Raw genomic sequence first — 10000 nt, 5'->3', positions numbered from 1 at the left:
ATTATGTCTTACCCACTCACATTACAGATGGGATATAAGTCGTTGTACATGTTACAGTAATTAATGCTCCATGCGCCATGTATTGAAACAATTAATACTCCACCAGACTGCTGCATCCTTTCAGAGGTACAACTGTGAACCACACCATTATAAAGGCAATAACATTTGTGTAATAAACTCTACTACAATTTGCAGGAAGAAGAAAGAGATTTAAAATATGCATCGTGCTGTAGCAGCGTCCATCCAATTTAAGCTTCCTTTCACTCCGGTCATTTTGATCTGTGGGTCTAACTCTCAATGCACAGAGCAAGACTGAGTCCACAAAGGAGAGAAAGCCGATTAAGCACCCCAAGAAGCAAGGGATAAAAAAAGAGGATGTTCCTGAGAAAAATAAGCTCTCTGCACCTGATATGTGAAGCTTTACTTACTAAGCTGCATTGTCCAAGCACCATCCATCTGTCTCCTAAGACATATTGATTTTGGTAGATCACCACAGATGGGGACTGCAGCCAAGACATTAAAAGACACTTGCTCCTGGGGAGGAAAGCTATGGCAAATATAGACAGCATACTAAAAAGCAGAGACATCACCCTGCCAACAAAAGTGCATATAGTCAAGGTCATGGTTTTCCCAGTTGCAATGTATGGCTGTGAAAGTTGGACCATAAGAAAGGCTGAGCGCCAAAGAATTGAGGCCTTTGAACTATGGTGCTGGAGAAGACTCCTGCGAGTCCCCTGGACTGCAAGGTGATCAAACCGGTCAGTCCTAGAGGAGATCAACTCTGACTGCTCTTTAGAAGGCCAGATCCTGAAGTTGAAACTCAAGTACTTTGGCCACCTAATGAGAAGGACTCACTGGAGAAGAGCCTAATGCTGGGAGAGATTGAGGGCAAGAGAAGAAGGGGACGACAGAGAATGAGGTGGCTGGATGGAGTCACTGAAGCAGTAGGCGTGAGCTTCAATGGACTCCAGAAGATGATAGAGGACAGGAAGGCCTGGAGGAACGTTGTCCATGGGGTTGCGATGGGTCGGACATGACTTTGCAACTAACAACAACAACAGCCCACTGACCTCCAGGATGCTCATCAGTGGAATTTCCTGGCTGACTGTTCAAAGAACTGGAAGTTTTAATTGACAAAACAGCCCCATGCATCTTTTCCTTCAAAAAGGCAGCACCTGCAGCAGACTAAAATGATTTGCTTGGATTGCTTGATTTCCTAGCATTACGGAAGCAATTGACGGTATCCATGTGGCTATTAACTGCATCCAGTGAGCAAATACACAGGAATTGCAAGATGATCCATTCAAGGAAAAAGTAAGACAAAAGTATGATTCATGCCTTCAAGTGTAAATTGGTTGTGACAGAGTCAGAAGGCCGCTGTTTCCAAAAACTGCACCTTGGCGAGACATGTAAAACGGCTGTTTTAATGGTCTGGGTCTGGAGAAGATGTAGCATAAGAACAGCATGTTAAAATTTGTTGTGACAGATGTAGATTAAATTTTATTTTTTTTTCTCTGAATGTTGAAGCGCAGTCTTCTCTGCAGGAGGTGGTGGCTGTGCCCAAGCAAGCTAAATCATCATTTCCAGCTTGGTGAATGTCTAGAAATAAAGATGGAGCCCATTTAAAGAAATGTAATAAATAAAACATGGGTGTTACTTCCAAAAGTTTGCCTTAAGTTCATGAAGGTGGAATGAAAAATGTAGGAACAACTCCTGCAAGACTTTTTTTCCCCCAGACTACATCAAGCTACAAGTAATGTTCAGAATGAAAATATAGTATGTTAATAGAAAAAAATAATATGGTTATGCTCTTTATTTTTCTCTTTTCCCTGGAGGCTAAAACATACAAGGAACGGTTGCTGGAATTGGGTATGTCTAGTTTAATGAAGAGAAGGACAAGGGGGGACATGATAGCAGTCTTCCAGTATCTCAGGGGCTGCCACAAAGAAGAGGGAGTCAAGCTATTTTCTAAAGCACCTGAGGGCAGGACAAGAAGCAATGGGTGGAAACTAACCAAAGAGAGAAGCCACCTAGAACTAAGGAGAAACTTCCTGACAGTTAGAACAATTAACCAGTGGAACAACCTGCCTCCAAAAGTGGTGAATGATCCAACACTGGAAGTTTTTAAGAAGAGACTGGACAGCTATTTGTCTGAAATTGTATAGGGTTTCCTGCCTGAGCAGAGGGTTGGACCTTGGAAGGGACCTTGGAGGTCATCGAGTCCAACCCCCTCCTCAAGCAGGAACCCTATACCATTTCAGACAAATGGCTGTCCAGTCTCTTCTAAAAACTTCCAGTGTTGGAGCATTCACCGCTTCTGGAGGCAGGTTGTTCCACTGGTTAATTGTTCTAACTGTCAGGAAGTTTCTCCTTAGTTCTAGGTTGCTTCTCTCCTTGATCAGTTTCCACCCGTTGCTTCTCGTCCTGCCTTCAGGTGCCTTGGAGAATAGCTTGACTCCCTCTTCTTTGTGGCAGCTCCTAAGATATCGGAACACTGCTATCATGTCCCCCCTCGTCCTTCTCTACGTTAAACTAGACATACGCAATTCCAGCAACCGTTCCTTATATGTTTTAGCCTCCAGTCCCCTAATCATCTTTGTTGCTCTTCTCTGGACTCTTTCTAGAGTCTCAGGATCTTTTTTACATCGTGGTGACCAAAACTGGATGCAGTATTCCAAGTGTGGCCTTACCAAGGCCTTGTAAAGCTGGTTAGCTTGATTATACCGTGGCATTACTAGCTATGTGATATTCATCTGCAGAATCCTGCAGGGGTACATTTTTTTTGAGCTATTTCCAGAAAGCTGGTCCAACCTGCTTCTTCTTCTTCTTCTAATAAATTATGGGCATGCCATATAGCAATGAAAGCCAAAATCTTGAAGTAATTTCCCTTTTTTGTAAACAATAATAATAATGTTTTTGTAAGTCATCCAAAAACCTGATGAGATCCAAGGTGCTCGTCTGATCTTCTGAGCCTCTCCTAAGAAAAGGTGGGAAAGAGAAAGAAAACTCATCATGGCAATACCCACTTGACATTTCTCATTTCTTATCTGGCTGTGCCAAGTTTAATTTTAATCGTGAACACATGGCATGCAGAGACCTCATTGTCCTCCAAGCAAATAGGGAAGATTAGGCTTCCACCACTCAGCACTCAACATACAAAACAACCCCTCTAAGCATCTCATTCCGTGTCTGACAGCTGACTGTATTAAGGCTTCACCTTATACCTTCTCCAGAAGACCATAGGAAGCTGTTAGCTTGAGTGCTGAAGAACTAACAGCAGGCTAGCATTGTGCTGGTCTTATCAAGAATATAAGTTTTGTCAAGCAGCCAGTGTCCAATCAGTCAAGAGCTGTGAGGCCTTGAAAATCAAAAGAGAAGAAAAATCATTTCAAATTGTAGGCCTTCTGATTCCCATTCAAGCAGGAGGAGGAGGAGGAGGAGGAGGAGATTGGACATCCATCTTCTGGGAAAGATTGTACATTCATGATACATCTTCTGCAGGATCTCCAGAAAATAGGTGTCAAGAGTGAAAACTTGGCAGCTACATCAATGGTGGGATTCAGCCAGTTCGCACCACTTTGGCAGAACCAGTAGCTAAGTTTTTGTTGCCCAGGGCCAGAACGGACTTCTGGAAGGGGCATCCACACAGAAAACCAGTTGTTCACATATTTGAATTACACCACTGAGCTACGTGCCTTATTGTTTTCATCTTGTCGTTAGAGTAACTGGGGAGGAGGAGGGGAGATGACGCTTCAAATGGGTTAATTAGAGAAACGAAACTTCTCCAGTTCGGCAGATGTTTGTTGAGACAAAGGTTGAGACATCTGTTCCATGCGGCCGGCCTGGCGTAGTTTTGATTGGGTTTTGTTAAGGGTTTCATATTTTAGAGCAGGCTTTTATGTAATATTTACTGTGATTTTTATTATTGCCTGTTCACCGCCCTGAGTCCCGTAAGGGAGATAGGGCAGTATATAAATTTAAATAATAAACAAATAAATAAATAAATAAATAAATAAATAAATAAGTATGGAAACTTTTCAAGAGCATTCTAAGATTCCAGAAGGTTGTCAAAACAATGTGAAGGTTTTTACATGAACTAAGGGGACATCTGGGAGGTTTTGCTGGGAATGTTGTTGTTATATACTTTGGTTAGATTATCTTGGAATTTTAGAGTTAGTTTTCCTTCGCCTATACCATGTCATGTATTCAATAAACCAATAAGATCTTCAGATATGAAAGAAATCCTAGACTTTATTTGGATACTCAAGCTGGAAGTTGATAGTACGAGTTCATCTTTCTCTGTCTCTGTCTCTGTCTCTCTCTTTCTCTGTTTGGGTGTCTGTGTGTGTTTATCTCCAGCTTTATGGTCTAGAGTGTTGCTGCCAACTGATCATTTAGTGTCCCATTACTAAAGGGTTTACTATGCTTGGGAAATATTAATACAATATAATTTCCGGCTCAAATGCTAGGCAAGAAATTGCTTACCCATCAAACAGTCAGCAGCCAGGCAACAAATCCCTTCATTTACAAGCTTCGTTCCAGCACACTGTTTTTAAAGCAAGCACAACAGTACTTCTAAAAGCATCAATATTAGAAATGGAACAGAGAAAGTCTACCCCTGCGCAAAATTAAATTAAATTTGATTTTTCCCCCCCAAAAAAATATGTTGATCGTATTTTGTGTTATGTCTTATGTCTGGAAGACATATTTACAAAATATAGACAGCATGTAAAAATATAAATATTGAAATTGAACCCTTGGAGGAAAGGGGAGGACTGTACACTGTCCTAATACAAGGTGACTAGAAGTTAGAAATGCTTGATTCCTTTCACAATTTAAAAAACTGCTAAGGAAAGATTCAGCAACTCATCAGATATTTACCATTTCATCTCTGATCAGATCCAGGCACTGTTTACAAAATCTCTAAAGACACGCCTCTTTCTTTTTCTTTCTTTCTTTTTTTTAATATTAAAACAAAAACTGTTTAATACAAAAGCTAAAACTAAGCTTTCGTCAGCCAACACTGCCGACATCATCAGAGCACAATACAAGATTACTGGGAGTCCTTTTTATATTGCCGGGCAGCTTTGCACCCGGCTTCTCGATCTAGTCATTGGTCCGTCCGTTTTCTCTACTTGGTTTGTTCTTTTTTTAAAAAAAAAAAATATATATTTTTAAAAAGTTTTTTATTTATAAAACAGTTAAAACAAGGATGGACATAACGTAACATTCCAGTGTATATATTCCTAACAATTTGTTCCTCATCATACATATAATTCTTAATCTCTCTATATACATATTTTTCTATACAATACAGTCTCTAATTTGTTTCTCTATAGACTGACATACAGTTTTGTATATCTCTATCTTAACCCTAACTTAAAACCCAAACAGTTCTCCTTGATTCACACCAACAATAGAATTTGTCCCAGATTTCAAAGTAATCTGACTCTGTCTTGTCCTTCATTTCCATTGTGAGCCTATCCATATCAGCACACGATCAGATTTTATATAAAATCTCTTCTTCTGTTGGAATTTCTTTATTCCTCCAGTTTTGTGCATATGCCAATCTAGCAGCCGTGAGGATATGTAGCATCAAGTAAAATATCCCTTTGTCGTATCATTAGTATTTCTTCCAGCCATTTTTTAACCTTGTTCCAAAAGTCACGGGCTTTTGAGCACTCCCACCACATGTGGTAATATGTCCCTCTTGCCAATTTTAATCAACCTATTTTCCAAAGCACCTGAAGGCCAGACAAGGAATAATGGATGGAAACTGATCAAGGAGAGATTCATCCTAGAAATAAGGAGTTTTTTTCTGACAGTGAGAACAATCAACCAATGGAACAGTTTGTCTTCAGATGTTGTGGGAATTTTATCACTGGAAGCTTTCAAGAAGAGACTGGACTGCCATCTGTCAGAAATGATGTAGGGTCTCCTGCTTGGGTGGTGGGGGTTGGACTGGATGACCTATAAGGTCCCTTCCAACTCTGTTATTCTGATTCCGATTCTGATTCTGATTCTAATCATCAACATTCCTTTTATTATTCCTTTTCAACTATATCCTTCAGGCTTCTATCGTTCAGAAATGTATTGGGGTCTTTCACCAGATTGGAAAGGTTATAAATCAAATAAATTAAGGGGAACTATAAGTCAATACTCTGACAATTCCTAGACTGAGCCACAGGCTAATGGTCAAATTGCATGTAAGATGATAGTAGCTTGCAGCTTTATGTTATTTTTTTAGTTTCTGAAATCACTACTGGAAGAGCCTCCAGTCAGGAATGGAGAAGATTTAAGCCTTCTTTACAGTTCCTCACTTAAATGTTAAAGAAAAAAAGACTCTTAATTGACAATGACAAATTTTCCTTTCATTTATGAAGTATGTGGGGGCGAATTCTCTGGTTATTTCGCCACTAGGGTTTTATAACATTTCCTGAAGTCATTTGTCCATCATGGTCCCAAAAGAGCAGCCATGAAGTCAAACTTCAAAGCACATCAGTAGTGATTGGAGGACATGAGGAAAATGCCATAAGAGGCATTTACAACACACATACAAGTTGGTATCTGGTTCCAGTAGGGTTGGAGTCAGGAATAAACAAAGGGAGTCCTGCAGATTTAATTACACCTGGTTAGATTGGCTTCAGCAGAGCAATTTGTACCATAGAGGTGACACAATTTGCTTCACCACAGCAAAGAGACTGCTCAATTTGCCTAGACAAGCCATTAAGGTGACCTCCACGACCTCCAGGACAGTTGCTTCCAGGATAGATGGTGTCAGGGTGGCTCACTGTTAAGATATTTAATTTAATAGATGAACCAGTAAAGTGCATAATGGGCCAGAACACACAGTTGTGGTTGATTGGTTGGAGAGCACGGGGCTCCTGTATGAGGCAATCTACATTATGATTGGTTGCTGGGTGAGAAACGGGACTCTCCCTTTTCCCCACTTTTTTTCTTCTGTGTGCTCTGTGTGCTGTTCTGTGATTTATCTCAGGATGTAGCGATCTGCCTGACTAGCTTATTTAATGTAAGTATGAATTTTAAATATATTTATTTATATAAAACTACAAGTTTGTGTCAGCATCTCTGACTCCTTTTGAATAGAACAGAACAGAGTAGAGTAGAGTAGAGTAGAGTAGAGTAGAGTAGAGTAGAGTAGAGTAGAAGAAATGAATGGAACGGAACGGAACGGAACGGAACGGAAAAGAACAGAACAGAACAGAACAGAACAGAACAGAACAGAACAGAATAGAATAGAATAGAATAGAATAGAATAGAATAGAATAGAATAGAATAGAATAGAATAACAGTTGGAAGGGATCTTGGAGGTCTTCTAGTCCAACTCCCTGCTCAGGCAGGAAACCCTATACCATTTCAGACAAATGGTTGTCCAATCTCTTCTTAAAGACGTCCAGTGTTGGAGCACTCACAACTTCTGGAGGCAAGTTGTTCCACTGGTTAATTGTTCTAACTCCCTGACACTCAGATTATATACCAAAACTTTTTCAGCCTGCAATACACTGAGCATACTTTGGGACAAGTGGTCCAGAAGAGGCTTCAGAACGGTTCCACAAAGCTCAGAGAAGCTGATGCTCACTAATGCTTGTCTAGCCTGGAAGCTTCTAGACCTGCATGGTGAAAAAAAAAACACCATTTATTTCAGCCTTCTTTCTCTCTTAGCTTACTTAGACTCTGTGGGTGGTCCTCAAGGGCAGAACAAAGTGAAGCAGTTGAGTAACTCTGTGAAGCAGTTTTCAAGGCCTGCCTTATTGAAAAGTGAAAGGATTCCTTTGAAGCTTCACAAGGAACTATTACGTACTATAAAGCCTAACATGCTCAGTAAACTGAAGCCACTGCAAATGGCGAAGAGTTAAATAATTGAGCTTCTTCTTCTGAGTAGCAGCTCTGGCTGACAAACGGACTGAATATGTTGCCTCTATACAATCGGTGGAACTTGAGTGTTCCTATGAGTTAAAAATACATCAATCAAAACTTCATAGGCCAAATCAAAAGAGCAAAACAATAATTGCCCTATATTACAGCAGATCCAAGTAACTACGTGGGTCTCAAGGTTGTAAAACACTTCCAATGTTATTTCTTGTTCTTATTTATCCAGAGACACAAGGCGTTCTATGGCAGGTTTAGAACTCTTATTATTCTCTTTTTGAATCAGAAGTTCATTCACTTATGCCTATACTCAACTCAAAGTTCAGTTGCTTTTGGATTTCAGAAGACTTGAGGTCGGACACTTAACCTATGTGGTACTTTATTCTGCACTGTAGACTCTGAACTTCTACAGGTCTCTTTTATAAACTGCTTACAAGGACAACACTTAGCTGTGTCTAGGAGAACCAGTTTGGTGCAGTGATTAAAGGCACTAAGCTAGAAGCCAGGAGACCATGAGGTCTAGACCCATTTTAGGAATGAAGCCAGCTTGGGTGACCTTGGGCCGGGTCACTCTCTGTCAGCCATAGGAAGGAGCAATGACAAAGAAATTCTTAAATCTTGCCAAGAAACTTGCAGAGCGTTTTCCAGGCAAATAGCAAGAGTCAAGACTGAATTGAAGGTACAAAACAAACAAAAAAACAAACAAAATGTTTCTCATCATTCTTGGTACTTTTGCACCACCACTTCATCCAATTCACATAGGAATCTTAGCCATTGTTTAAAAAAAAAAAACATTTCTTGTGGCATCGTCTTATAAATGTTCACCCTGGCATCTTTTTCCAATTCCTTGCAGAAAATATTATTATTTAAAATATAATATGGCTGTCCTCTCCAGAAGACTGTAGGTGGTTTGTAGTGCTTTCCAAATAGGTCTCATGTGCCTACTTGAAAAAATTGTCAATATAATTTCGAGGAGGAGGAGGAGGAGGAGGAGGAGGAGGAGGAGGAGGAGAAGGAGGAGGAAGCATTTCAATAAATTGGATCCTGGGATTTGAGGTTCTTAAGATCTAAGATGGTTAGATGGAATGCTCTGGTGTACAACAAAGTCAAGGATGGTCAACCAGATGTCTACACAGCTGAGGAGTCCTTGGTGGTCTCTGAGTTTGCTTCTTTTCTTGCAGAGGAGGAGGAGGAAGAGGAGGAGGAGGAGGAGGAGGAGGAGGAGGAGGAGGAGGAGGAGGAGGAGGAGGAGGAGGAAGAGGAGGAGGAGGAGGAGAAGCAGGAGGAGGAGGAGGAGGAGACCTAATCATCTATACTTCAGAAAAATACATGGTATCCCATTTCATATTAGAATTGCATGAACAACGCAATTAAAAATAACAATAAACTGGCATTATGTACGGTACGCTGACATTACACACATAGTGAGAATATTCTAATACTGTATTGCACACTGTTGGACTGAAGGTAATTACATGCTAATATAAATATTTTTCTGTAGCGAGGAAAAGTAAATGCACCTGTCAAAGAAGGTAAATAAAAAGATCACAGTGGCTGGAGGGACTGAACTAATTCCTCCTGCACATATAATTTTTTTTTTTTTGCTTGTACTTACATCAATTTCATTTAGGCACTTCAAGGTTCATTTTAGGATACAGACACTTCCTACACTCCAGCTTGAATCTTCTGGGGACGACTGTGTACAAAAGTGCAAAGACCTAGTCAATGGGTGCGAATAACTATTTTAGCTGTGTGTTGCACTAGTCAAAAGATTAGCTGGCGGTCAGCTGTAATTACAAACAGTGGTTTTGGTTGAGGATCAATGGTCCAGCAGCAAAGGGTGGGTTTCTCAAAGAAACTGAGCCAAAAAGCATCCATTTTCATATTAACAAGAGAAGTTTAGGTATTAAGAAAGAAGCATCGAGAGCAGAGGTCCCCAGCAGAGTTGGATGTGGTGTGTTGACCTTGGTGAGTTGGCCATGGTGAGTTGGCCATGGTGAGTTGGCCGTGGAGAGTTGGCCGTGGTGAGTTGGCCATGGTGAGTTGGCCATGGTGAGTTGGCCATGGTGAGTTGGCCATGGTGAGTTGGCCATGGTGAGTTGGCCATGGT

The sequence above is a fragment of the Protobothrops mucrosquamatus genome, unplaced genomic scaffold (assembly GCF_001527695.2).
Source record: "Protobothrops mucrosquamatus isolate PMUCROS unplaced genomic scaffold, P.Mucros_1.0 scaffold89, whole genome shotgun sequence".
NCBI lineage: Eukaryota > Metazoa > Chordata > Lepidosauria > Squamata > Viperidae > Protobothrops > Protobothrops mucrosquamatus.
The sequence above is the reverse complement of the archived record's forward strand: the minus strand, read 5'-3'. Positions refer to the sequence as shown.